Source organism: Mustelus asterias, chromosome 8, assembly GCF_964213995.1.
Source record: "Mustelus asterias chromosome 8, sMusAst1.hap1.1, whole genome shotgun sequence".
Classification (NCBI taxonomy): Eukaryota; Metazoa; Chordata; class Chondrichthyes; order Carcharhiniformes; family Triakidae; genus Mustelus; species Mustelus asterias.
The window spans coordinates 114,316,227-114,330,327 of NC_135808.1; positions in this window are offsets into that span (position 1 = coordinate 114,316,227).

Sequence of the window (14,101 nt, forward strand, 5' to 3'; positions counted from 1 at the left end):
TCCCGTTTGTTGTCCCCTGCGCGGACACGTCGACTGCCACGGTGATCAAGGCATTCTGTGATCTTTTTACCCTGTTCGGGTACCCCAGCTATATCCATAGCGACAGGGGCTCGTCGTTCATGAGTAATGACTTGAGGCAATTCCTGCTCTCATACGGGATTGCCTCTAGTAGGACCACGAGTTACAACCCTAGGGGTAATGGACAGGTGGAAAGAGAGAATGCTGCAGTCTGGAAGGCTGTCCTATTAGCGCTGAAGTCCAAAGGCCTTCCAGTCTCCCATTGGCAGGTGGTCCTCCCTGATGCGCTTCACTCCATTCGCTCCCTCCTGTGTACGGCAACCAATGCTACTCCCCACGAGAGGATGTTCTCATTCCCTCGGAAGTCGTCCTCGGGGATATCTTTACCAGCCTGGTTGACGTACCCAGGACCCGTCCTTCTGCGGCGACATGTAAGGGCCCGCAAGTCCGACCCCTTGGTCGAACAGGTCCACCTCCTCCACGCCAACCCTCAGTATGCCTATGTGGCATATCCTGATGGGCGAGAGGACACAGTCTCGATCCGAGACCTGGCACCCGCAGGGGACATAGCAACTCCTGTCGCTCCCATACCCCCAGTGACGAATCCCTTATCCCTTATTTCTCCCCCGGACGTGGCGCGGACAGCACCGGGACCAGTGCTTAACAGTTTTACTCCAATGCACAGCTTGCCTGAGCCCCGGAGATCGGCGCCATCGCAGAATGTATCGGGATCCCCTGCACTACCGCTTCATCAGGGTCAACCGGCCTGTGAGTCCGTGGGAGAACAGCTGGACGCTGTTTTGGGGAGAACGCCACCGCAAGCACCTACTCCGGTGTCACCGCCAGTATTGAGGAGGTCACAACGATGGTGCGGTCCTCCAGACCGTCTGAACTTATAATCTGTTGACATTTTAGTCTGTTTTCGTACCCCGCCGGCCTTTGTTCTCAAAGGAGGGGTGAATGTGGTGAACCATCGTTGGTTCCCACTGTGGGATTGTTCTAATGTTGTTGTTGGGCTAGGGTGGGATTGATACACCTGTGGTTGTTACTGTTGTGGCACATCCCAGTCGGGCTCCGCCTCCTGGGAGAGGTATAAGACCCCCTGCTCGGGCGGGACCTCTTCAGTCTGGGATAGTGTGTTAAAGTTCTGTTAGTTCCATTGTTAGTTAATAAAAGCCTTCTTTTACCGAAGCTTCGTGCCTCGTGTCCAATTGATGCGCATCAACCTGCGAGAAAGTTAAAAGTGTTTGTGATCCGAGAGAAGGTGAAGTTGATACAATGGCCAATATTTCTGGCTGTTCCCGGATCCTGCCACCGGCAATCTGCCACCGGGGACCCCTGCGTGCAAATAACGGGAAACCCATTGACAGCAGCAGGACCAAAAGACCTTGCCGCCAGCCAATGACGAGCCACTTCCACCACCACAAAACATTAGCTTAGCTTATTTATTAGTGTCACAAGTAAGGCTTACATTAACACTGCAATGAAGTTAGTGTCAAAATCCCCCAGTCACCACACTCCAGCGCCTGTTCGGGTACACTGAAGGAGAATTTAGCGTGGCCAATGCACCTAACCAGCGCGCCGATCAGACTGTGGGAGGGAACTGGAGCACCCGGAGCAAACCCACACAGACACGGGGAGAACGTGCAGACTCCGCACAGATAGTGTCCCAAGCCGGGAATCGAATCTGAGTCCCTGACAGTGTGAGGCAGCAGTGCTAACCACTGTGCCACTGGATGCCGAGGGGGGCAGAAAACCCCGCCCATAAAGTGGAAAATCAATGTGAAAAATGAACATTGTGAAGAAGCAGGATTGATTGAATTGAATTGATTTATTATTCTCACGTGTATTGGGATACAGTAAAAGGCATTGTTTCTTGTGAGCTGTTAGTCACAAAACATACCGTTCATACAGTACTTCGAGGAGAATGAAAAGATAGGGTGCAGAATATAATATTGCAGTTACCAATAGGGTGAAGAGAAAAATCAACCCAATGTGGGATAGGACCATTCAAATGTCTGATGGAAAGGAGAGGGGGCAGAATATTGTGTTGCAGATATAGCCAGGGTGTAGTGAAAGATCAATTTAATATAAGGTAGATCCATTCAAAAGTCTGATGGCATCAAGAAAGAAACTGTTCTTGAGTCAGTTGGTACATGATCTCACGCTTTTGTATCTTTTTCCTGATGGAAGAAGGTGGAAGAGAGTATGTCCAGGATGCGTGGGTCCTTGATTATGCTGGCTGTTTTTCCGAGGCTGCGGGAAGTGTAGACAGAGTCAATGGCTGCGAAGCTGGTTTGCGTGATGGACTGGGCTACGTTCACAAGCCTTTGTAGTTTCTTGCGGTCTTGGTCAGAGCAGGAGCCACACCAAGCTGTGATGCAATTGAAAGGGTGCTTTCTATGGTGCATCTGTAGAAATTGGTGAGAGTCGTAGTGGACTTGCCGAATTTCCTTAGCCTCCGGAGAAAGTAGTGACGTTGGCGGAGATTACACCATTGAGCTTGTCCACCTTTATGAAGCACAAGGCGAACATATTGGAACAGTTCAACGAGCAGGAATTCTCTCCGGCGAGGATGAGGATAAGAAAGACTGCCCCATTACCATAAGGGCTGTTGTAATGCTCCGTGAATTCACACCACAGGACAAAAACACGAAACACATGTTTGACCTCATTAAAGATCCGGTGGACGGTATCACACACATCTGAAGACAAATCACGAAGTGGAAAAAGATTGCAGAGCTTTTCTGGAGCTGACATTTTTCATTGAAACGCTCCAGCCTTTTACAAGGTCAGAACATTGTAAGGTGTGAACAAATTGAATGAAGTTTTATTCACACCTTTGCTGCTTTACTGTGTTTGCTTTCGGCATTTGAATCCATGTTTTTGACAGAGACCTTTCTGGTCGGCATATCGAGGTTACATAGAGACGTAGTCACATGGGAATGGGGCCATGGCCCCAAAGCTCCACTTGACATTAACTTGTGGACAAATCCCCTGGGATTCAACTCATTGGGATTTTACTGTAATTCTTTAATTTTATCCTTTCGTAATTTTGATACGTGATCACACTGCAATAGCTGTTTGACATACAGACTCAGTTTATCCAATATATATATATAGAGATGGAAAATGTAATTTGCGGTCAATTTTGAATAAATCACAAGATAGAGGGCAAGATTGAAAAGTTGTGAAGTGCAGCTTTTGCTGCCAGTATGGGTTTGTGTATACATACAACATAAAAACAGCAACTTGAATGGAAACTGATACTGAATGAATAAGCAATAGAATTTACTTCAAGGTCCTGCCTCTCTAATCAGCCTATTTGGCTCTCTGCTCTGCAGCTTAATGCCACCGGGTACGGCCATCTCTTTCCTTGCTCTCACTGCTGCAGTTTCTAAATTGAGGGAAACAAACTCAGTTGGAGGGAATTATTAGAAAGAAGGAGTCACCAAGTGAAGGGAACTCGAAACTGAGGGATTCAAGATGCGGTGCTGAAGTTTGCATACAAATCAACCAATACGAACTCAAAGGAATTGGTCACGTTAAATTGTCTCACTTAGTATTATATACGGTAAGAAATCTCACAACACCAGGTTAAAGTCCAACAGGTCTATTTGGAATCACGAGCTTTCGGGGCACTGCTCCTTTATCAGGTGAGTGGAGAGTTGGGTTCACAAACACGGCATATATAGCCAGAGACACAATAGCAAGATAACGGTTGGAATGTGAGTCTTTACAGGTAATCAAGTCTTTACAGGTACAGACAGTGGCAGTGGAGAGAGGGATAATCACAGGTTAAAGAGGTGTGAATTGTCTCAAGCCGGACAGTTAGTAGGATTTTTCCCAGGGTGGAAGAGTCAATTACTAGGGGGCACAGGTTTAAGGTGCGAGGGGCAGAATTTTTACAGAGGGTGGTGGGTGCCTGGAACTCGCTGCTGAGGTAGTGGAAGCAGATACAGTCGTGACTTTTAAGGGGCGTCTTGATAAATACATGAATAGGATGGGAATAGAAAGATATGGTCCCCAGAAGCGTAGGGGGTTTTAGTTAAGTGGGGCAGCATGGTCGGTACAGGCTTGGAGAGTTGAAGAGCCTGTTCCTGTGCTGTAATTTTCTTAGTTCTTTTGTTTTTTGATTTTGCAAGCCCAGGCCAAATGGTGAGGGTTACATGTAGTGTGACATGAACCCAAGATCCCGGTTGAGGCCATCCTCATGCATGCGAGACTTCTTACTGTGCCCACCACAATCCAATGCCAGCATCTCCACATCATTAGTATGTTATGCCAGTTCCTGAATGTGACTGAGATGTCTTCACCAGCTGCGGCAGGGGATTGTTAAGTTTGTGCATGTATCACAGTTTCATGGACGAGGGTGATGATCAAGTCAATCTCTAAGGCCACCTCAAGCATTTTGTTTTATTCATTCATGGGATGTGTTCGTCACTGGCTCGGCCAGCATTTATCACCCATCCCTAATCACAGAATCTTAAGAATTACTATGGTGCAGAAGGAGGCCTTTCGGCCCACTGAGCCTGCCCCAACAACAATCCCACCCAGGCCCTATCCCCATAACATCAATTATTTACCCTACTAAACCCCCAGACACCAAGGGGCAATTTAGCATGGCCAATCAATCTAACCCGCACATCTTTGGACTGTGGGAGGAAACCCATTGTCTTTGAGAAGGTGGTGGTGAGCTGCCCTCTTGAACCGCTGCAGTCCATGTGGTGTAGGTACACCCTCTCCCTGATGTTAGGCAGGGAATTTTAGGATTTTACCTCCTCGTCAGTGAAGGAACGGCGATATATTTCCAATTCAGGATAGTGTATGGTTTGATGGGAAACTTTCAGATGTTGATGTTCCCATATGTCTGCTGCTCTTGTCCTTCTAGATGGTAGTAGTAGCTATGACGAAGGGTCATCGAGACTCGAAACGTTGGCCCTAGTCTCTTTCTACAGATGCTGTCAGACCTGCTGAGATTTCCAGCATTTTTTCTGTTTTTGTTTCAGATTCCAGCATCCGCAGTATTTTGCGTCTATGTAAGATGGTAATGGTTGTGGATTTGGAATGTCTATGTAACAATTATGCAAAATAAAGAAAGATTTGTATTTACTTGACACCTTCTCATGACTTCAGGGCATTCCAAGACATTTCAGTCCATGAATTACTTTTCAAAGTGTATTCACTGTTTTAAAACATGCAGCTGAGTTACACACAGCAAGTTCCAACAAACAGCAATATAATCATGGCCAAATAATCTACTTTTAGTGATAGTGATTTAGAACCATAGAACCATAGAAAATTACAGCTCAGAAACAGGCCTTTTGGCCCTTCTTGTCTGTGCCGAACCATTTTTTGCCTAGTCCCACTGACCTGCACTTGGACCATATCCCTCCACACCCCTCTCATCCATGAACCCGTCCAAGTTTTTCTTAAATGTTAAAAGTGACCCCGCATTTACCACATTATCCTGCAGCTCATTCCACACTCCCACCACTCTCTGCGTGAAGAAGCCCCCCCCTAATATTCCCTTTAAACTTTTCTCCTTTCACCCTTAACCCATGCCCTCTGGTTTTTTTCTCCCCTAGCCTCAGCGGAAAAAGCCTGCTTGCATTCACTCTATCTATACCCATCAAAATCTTATACACCTCTATCAAATCTCCCCTCAATCTTCTATGCTCCAGGGAATAAAGTCCCAACCTATTCAATCTCTCTCTGTAACTAAGTTACATTTAAAACAAATGTTACCCGAATACTGGGGAATAATTCCCTTGCCCTCCTTCCAAACAGTGCCAGGGGAATTTGACCTCCACCAGGCAGAGCTGGAGTTTACATTCACAAATCGAGACTGCTGCAGTCCCACACATGCCTGAGATTCTTGTCAATGGGTGTCAAGATGGCCATGTTGGGGAGAGCACCACTTACCCTGTTTCTCTCGAGGCTATTGTGCACTCACTTCTGCAAATAGAGGGAAGTTGTAATGATGATGCTGTGCTACAATCATGCCTTTAAATGTGAGGTCAACATGTACCTCGTCTGGCTTCGTGGAACAGTGGTTAGCACTGCTGCCTCATGGACTCAGGTTCAATTCCCAGCTGGGGTCTCTGTCTGTGCAGAGTCAGCACATTCTCCCCGTGTCTGCGTGGGTTTCCTCCGGGTGCTCCAGTTTCCTCCCACAGTCCAAAATTTGAGCTGGTTAAGTGCATTAGCCATGCTAAATTCTCCCTCAGTGTGCCCAAACAGGTGTCGGAGTGTGGCAACTCGGGGATTTTCGCAGTTACTGCATTGCAGTGTTAATGTAAGCCTACTGTGACTAATAAATAAACTTTAAAATTTAACTTTATCTTGTCGGTGGCCAACATTTGTCAATGCTTTCTGCCAAATAACAGGTGTTGCAGTTCACCACAAGTGCCCATCTTCACCCCACAACCCCTGTTTCCAGGTCTCATGTCTACATCACGCAAACAGCTTAATGAAAATGTTCTTTCTTCATTGGTAAAGGTCATGAATGCTTCAAAACTGGCAGAATTGTGATCCACATTTAAATCCAAGCTCTTACCTCCTGCAGTAATCCACGTGTTTTAAACTCTTCCTCTTCGTCAGAAACAACCTCAGCCTCCAAAGAATGCTTTCAGGTGCAGCTCCCACATTGCTGTGCGAGGTATGTGTTTAAATGAGTGGCCATGACCGAGTTCACAGCCTGCTCCCTTTCTCCCTTGAGGCTTTCCTATCATGGATTGGATGTGCTGCCCACCCTTCCTGCTGACCAGGTTTCTGCTGGGTAGCCATTAATTGGGTGCTATATGGATTATTTCAAAGGCAAGAGGACTTCTGGGTTGGGCCTCCACCCATTGGCAAGCAGCGTAAAATTTGTTTACTAACTCATCCAAATGATATAACCTCCGACAGTGCAGCATTCCCTTAACTGCAGCCATCAGTCAATATTTTTGTGATTCTGATTCAGAGGTGTAAGTCCTAACAACTGAATATACAAACATACCAATTCGGAACAGGAGTAGGCCACTTGGGTCTTTTAGTCTTTTTTCTTTATTCATTCATAGGACACGGGCATCGCTGACTGGCCAGCATTTATTGCCCACCCCTAGTTACCCTTGGAGGCCAGTTGAGAGTCACCCACATTGCTGTGGCTCTGGAGTCACATGTAGGCCAGACCAGGTAAGGACGGCAGATTTCCTTCCCTAAAGGACATTCGTGAATCAGATGTTTTGTTCCAACAATCGACAATGGTTTCATGATCATCAGTAGATTCTTAATTCAAGTTATTCTATTGAATTCAATTTCCACCATCTGCCATGGCGGGATTCGAACCCAGGATTTCAGAACATTAGTTGAGTTTCTGGGTTAATAGACTAGCGATAATACCACTGGGCCATCACCTCCCCCTGCTCTGCCATTTAATCAGATCATGGCTGGCCTGGTCGCAACATCAAATCCACATTCTTCCCCACTCCAGATAACCTTTCACCTCCTTGCTTATCAAGAATCTACTTCCCCATCGCCCTCTCAAAGTTTAAATCTTTTCCTTCAGCTCTGACAAAGAGTTGTCCAGAGTCAAAACGTCAGCTCTATTCTCTCTCCACAGATGCTGTCAGAGCTGCTGAGATTTTCCAGCATTTTTCTGTTTTTGTTTCAGATTCCAGCATCTGCAGCATTTTGCCTTTGTTTATATAATCTATCTCCATGTGCCTTAAAAACTTTCAAAGATCCTGCTTCCACCACCTATTGAGGAAAATTCTACAGACACACAACCCTCTGAGAGAAAATAATTCTCCTCATTTCTGTCCTAAATAGGCAACTCCTTACTTTTCGACAATGGCCACTCGTACTATATTCTCCCACAAGAGGAATCAAGCTCTCCACACAATATTAACTTAACAACAATAATGGCAATTATAGCTTTAAAACGGCTTTTCTGGCTGAGAGTTAAGCATGCTGGAATTTTTTGGTCAACTTATAGATTAAAACCAGATGCAGGTTGTAAAGTTGCTCTGGTCTGGGAGCTGTGATCTGAAGCTTCCCAGATAAGGGAAGTTGTTTACATTAGCCGAGACAGTGTGGCTTCGATTTATATGGCTGTTATGTATGGGATATGTCAAATGATCTAAGCGTAATGGCATCATTCAAAAGTAATTTCATTGGATGTTCAAGCCATGTGATCGATTTCTGGTTGCACAGTTGGCCGGATGACAGAGAATCTTCTGGAGGCGAGTGGAGGATTGTGGATAAAAGACACTGCAGGCCTTTGTTTGCCAGCTCGAAGAGACCAACCATCGCAAGAAGAAGTGTACCCTGAAGGATGTTTCAGAGAACAGAAAGATAGATTCTACATCGAGGATATTTCTTGGCCAAAGTTTTCCGAAACTCGGTAGTATCTATTTTCAGTTATAATAGTTGACAGAATCCCTACAGTGCAGAAGGAGGCCATTTGGCCCATCAAGTCTGCACCGACCACAATCCCACCCAGACCCTATTCCCATAACCCCATCCATTTACCCCCTGACACTAGGGTCAATTTAGCATGGCCAATCAACCTAACCCTAGACTATGGGAGGAAACCGGAGCACCCGGAGGAAACCCATGCAGACACGGGGAAGACGTACAAACTCCACACAGACAGTGACCCGAGGCTTTAATTGAACCTGGGACCCTGGCACTGTGAGGCCACCGTGCCACCCAGAAACATTCAGTTAAAGTTAAAGTGCAGTTTAGGAGTTAATGTTCACTTGAAAGTTGATGTTCAGTTAGAGTTAAAGTTCAGTAAAGAGTTAATGAGTTGTAACTGTTTATGTTTGAGTTGGTACTCGAAGTGTTAAATAAAAGAATAATTGAATTACCGTCCTTGTTTGTCTCATTAAACCGGAATGCTTGCAAACTCTTTAAACCAAAGCTGTATAACAATACTCACCCAATCAGTGAACCTAATTCACTGGAAAGAGTCAAATAAAGGGGAAACTGCTCTTGCTCTGAAATTGCTTCTGTTTAAAAGTGATTCTTATTATTGAAACACGTCCACTCATCTATGGTAGCTGGGACAGGGGAATGAGTAACAGTGCAACAAAACCCCACACATTTCCACAGATACTTGCATCACGATTTGCACCACGACCTCGCATTAAGTTGATCTTTCTCTTCACCCTAGCTATGACTGTAACACTACATTCTGCACTCTCTCGTTTCCTTCTCTATGAACGGTATGTTTTGTCTGTATAGCTCGCAAGAAACAATACTTTTCACTGTATGTTAATACATGTGACAATAATAAATCAAATCAAATCAAAAAAACGATTTGCAGGTTTGCATGATAGAGTCCTGGAAGCAACCCAAGTGTCAAAAATCTAACCCGATCTCAGCAATAACCCACCACTTGTCACAACTTTGCTTAATCATAAATCATGATTTTGTTTTGGCTTGATAGAGAGATGCTTCATCCACTGAATCAAAGTACGTTTTAGAACAATCCACATACTTAAATTATATCCTTAAAGTCAGAATGGTTTGAAATTCAAGGAGTTATTTTTTAAAATTTTGATGGATCATCTTGACCTTTCATTAAAGGCTGTCCATGCACAGCTGGGATACAGTATTAAAACTGCTATCCATCTCAATTACAAGCACGCACGTTCAGACAGATGGGATGTTACTAATGTCAATTCCTCACAACTCTCATTGAAATGCACCCACTAGATATCAGTGTCAGTCCTCGGAATCCTTTAGTTTTACTCTTACAGAATTGTACAGAGGCAGACCCGGAACGTACTGCAGAGAAGCATGCAGTTCAAGTGCTCAATGACTGACGGTGATGCAAAAGCTGCGTAAGTACGTCTGACAAAGGAAAGAGGCCGCGGGCGTCTTTCGCAGGGGTTTCCTTTCTGAATGAAAATCAGGAAAAGAGAACAGATCCTAATGTTGTGTTATTTGATGGTTTGACAGCGGCATTTATGCATCTGGTTCTAAGGTGTCTCGCTGCAGCCCAGCACTACGCAGGAAACCCAATGAAATCAGCCCTCAGAAGGTTTAGGGATTCAATTACTGAAGCATTATTATTTCAATAGCTGTTCCAACTCCATTACGACTGACTCACGACTGACACATGAGATTTTTTTATTCTCAAAGCACAGAACGTCAAGTGACTGTGAAGCAGTCTCAAAACTCTCCACTTAACAGAAAAAAAAGGAAGAGATGGAAATACCTTAAAGGCAAAAGTGGATGATATTTTTTAAGTGTACATGCATTTAATCTGTTGGGATATTACTTGGAATGATTTAGTGGAACAGTTAACAAGGATACAATCATTCATAAATGGAATGAGTTGGTGAGCTGAAACCTCCTCGTGCAAGAGCACCATAACAGCTGGTTACTGAAGTTTAAAAGAATGTTGTTGTTACGAAAATTGGCAGGGTCCACGCTGTCAATATCCAGGAAGTAACTACCAAGCAGTCAGAAGTCTCACAACATCAGGTTAAAGTCCAACAGGTTTATTTGGAATCACAAGCTATCAGAGTGCTGCTCCTTCCTCAGGTGAGTCTCACCTCAGGAAGGAGTGCTCCGAAAGCTTGTGAATCCAAATTAACCTATTGGACTTTAACCTGGTGTTGTGAGACTTCTTACTGTGATGTGGAGATGCCGGTGTTGGATTGGGGTGAACACAGTAAGAAGTCTCACAATACCAGGTTAAAGTCCAGCAGGTTTATTTGGCAGCACGAGCTTTCGGAGAACTGCTCCTTCATCAGGTGAGTGGGAGTTGGGTTCACAAGCAGGGCAAATATAGACACAAACTCAATTACAAGATAATGGTTGGAATGTGAGTCTCAACAGGTAATCAAATCATTACAGGTACAGACAATGCGAGTGGAGACAGGGTTAAGCACAGGTTAAAGAGGTGTTTATTGTCTCAAGCCAGGACAGTTAGTGAGATTTTGCAAGCTCAGGCAAGTCGTGGGGGTTACAGATAATGTGACATGAACCCAAGATTCCAGCTGAGGCCGTCCTCATGTGTGCGGAACTTGGCTATCAGTTTCTGCTCAACGATTCTGCGTTGTCATGTGTTTTGAAGGCCGCCTTAGAACGCTTACCCGAAGATCAGAGGCTGAATGCTGTGACTGCTGAAGTGTTCCCCGACAGGAAGCGAACACTCCTGCCTGGTGATTGTCGAGCAGTGTTCATTCATCCGTTGTCAGTGTCTGCATGGTCTCGCCAATGTACCATTCCTCGGGACATCCTTTCCTGCAGCGTATCAGGTAGACAACGTTGGCCAAGTTGCAAGAGTATGTACCGTGTACCTGATGGATGGTGTTCTCACGTGAGATGATGGCATCCGTGTCGATGATCCGGCATGTCTTGCAGAGGTTGCTGTGGCAGGGTTGTGTGGTGTCGTGGTCACTGTTCTCCTGAAGGCTGGGTAGTTTGCTGCGGACAATGGTCTGTTTGAGGTTGTGTGGTTGTTTGAAGGCAAGGAATGGGAGTGTGGGGATAGCCTTGGCGAGATGTTCACCTTCATCGATGACATGTTGAAGGCTCCGGAGAAGATGTCGTAGCTTCTCCATTCCAGGGAAATACTGGACGACAAAGGGTACTCTGTCCGCTGTGTCCCGTGTTTGTCTTCTGATGATGTCGGTGCAGTTTTTTGCTATGGCGCATTGGAACTGTCGATCGATGAGTCGAGCGCCATATCCTGTTCTTAAGAGGGCATCTTTCAGCATCTGTAGGTGTCTGTTGCGATCCTCCTCATCCGAGCAGATCCTGTGTATACGGAGAGCTTGTCCGTAGGGGATGGCTTCTTTAATGTGTTTAGGGTGGAAGCTGGAGAAGTGGAGTATCGTGAGGTTATCCGTGGGCTTGCGGTACAGTGAAGTGCTGAGGTGACCATCCTTGATGGAGATGCGTGTATCCAAGAATGCAACCGATTCCGGAGAGTAGTCCATGGTGAGTCTGATGGTGGGATGTAACTTGTTGATGTCATCATATAGTTATTTCAATGATTGTTCACCGTGAGTCCAAAGGAAGAAAATGTCATCGATGTATCTAGTGTATAGCATCGGCTGAAGGTCCTGTGCGGTGAAGAGGTCTTGTTCGAACCTGTGCATGAAGATGTTGGCATATTGAGATGCGAATTTGGTCCCAATGGCTGTTTGATGGCTGGATGAAGAACTGGGTGTTGAAGGTGAAGATGTTGTGGTTCAGGATGAAGTGGATGAGTTGTGGAATTGCGTCTGGAGGTTGGCAGTTGTCTGCGTTGAGTACTGAGACATTGCAGCAATGCCGTTGTCGTGGGGGATGCTGGTGTAGACATAAGCTGGGGGTTGAGGATAAGCTATAACTGAATGCGACAGAAGCTGGGGGTTCTGGCGTGCAGATGTTGGGATTCACCTGAACAGTGCCTGGAGCTGCTTCCAGAGTTCGGACTGGAGGTCATCCGCAACTCTGGAGCCCAGAACACCACAGCAGTGTGTGGTGGGTCATCTACAGGTGGATCTTCCAGATTCAGTGTCATTGAAGAGGTCAATCTCCCAGTCTCAGAGTTCTCAGGAGCTGCATCTTTTCTTCATTGGTTGATCAGTGATGTTAGGTACCTTTTCAATATGGCACCTGGATATGACAGCGGACTACATGCTATCAGGCCTGCCCCTGCCATGGAATACAGTGCAGAACACCCTGTTGCATAATTAATGAGGTCCAGGAAGATATGACATGGATTCCCATCCCCAAGCCACAGACTTAGTCCTACTTGGGAAAATTCTGCCCAGTCTTTAAGTCTTAAGTTTTAATGAAAATTCCCACTAATGCATCTTCTGGGATGTTCTGATAGAATTGCAATTAAGACACATTGGACAGAGAAGGAAAGCCTGCACTCTGTCTATCTCTCATAGGAACATACGAACAGGAGCAGGCTATTCAGGCCATCAAGCCTGCTCCACTATTCAGGGCAGCTCAGTAGCACAGTGGTTAGCATTGCTGCCTTGTGGTGCCAGGGGCCCAGGTTCGATTCTCAGCTTGGGTCACTGTCTGTGCGGGGTCTGCATGTTCTCCCTATGTCTGCCTCCGGCTGCTTCGGTTTCCTCCCACCGTCCAAAGAAGACGTGCTGGTTAGGTGCATTGGCCATGCTAAATTCTCCCTCAGTGTACCCGAACAGGAGCCGGAGTGTGGGGACTGGGGGATTTTCACAGAATCCTAGCTCAAGTCACTGTCTGTGTGGAGGTTTCACATTCTCCCTGTGTCTACGTGGGTTGGTGCTCCAGTTTCCTCCCACAGTCCAAAGATGTGCGGGCTAGGTTGATTGGCCATTCTAAATTGCCCCTTAGTGTCCTGGGATGCATGGGTTAGTGGGTAAATATGTAGGGATATGTGGATAGGGCCTGGGTGGGATTGTGGTTGGTGCAGACTCGATGGGTCGAATGGCCTCTTTCTGCACTGTAGGATTCTATGAACTTCATTGCAGTGTTAATGTAAGCCTACTTGTGACACCACTAAGTAAATTTTAAAAACTGAATACAATCATGGCTGATCAGACACTTCAATGTCTTTCACACATTATCCCTATAATCTATCAATCTCTGCTTTAAACATACTCAATGACAATGACTTCCACAGCCCTATGAGGTAGAGAGTTCCAAAGATTCGCAACCCCCTGAGGGAAGATTTTTCTCCTCATATCAGTACTAGGTGACACACCCCTTTTTTGAAATTATACCCCTTGGTTCTAAACTCCCCAACCAAGGAATCACCTTAACTGCATCTAACCTGTCTATTCCTTTAAGTACGCTGTAGGTTTCAATTCAATCACCTCTTATTCTTCAAAACTCTGGAGAATACAGGTCCAGTTTGCCTAATCTCTTTTCATCAGACAGTCCCGCCATCCCCAGAGCAAGTCTGGTGAACCTTTGTTGCAGTCCCTCGGTGGCAATAATATTCTTTCTGAGATAAGAGGACCAAACCTGCACTCAATACTCGAGGTGAGATCGAACCGAGCTTCTATACTATTGAAGCAAGACCTCATTACTGTACTCAAAACCTCTTGCGATAAAGACTAACATTCCATTAGTCATCCTAATAGCTTGTTGCACC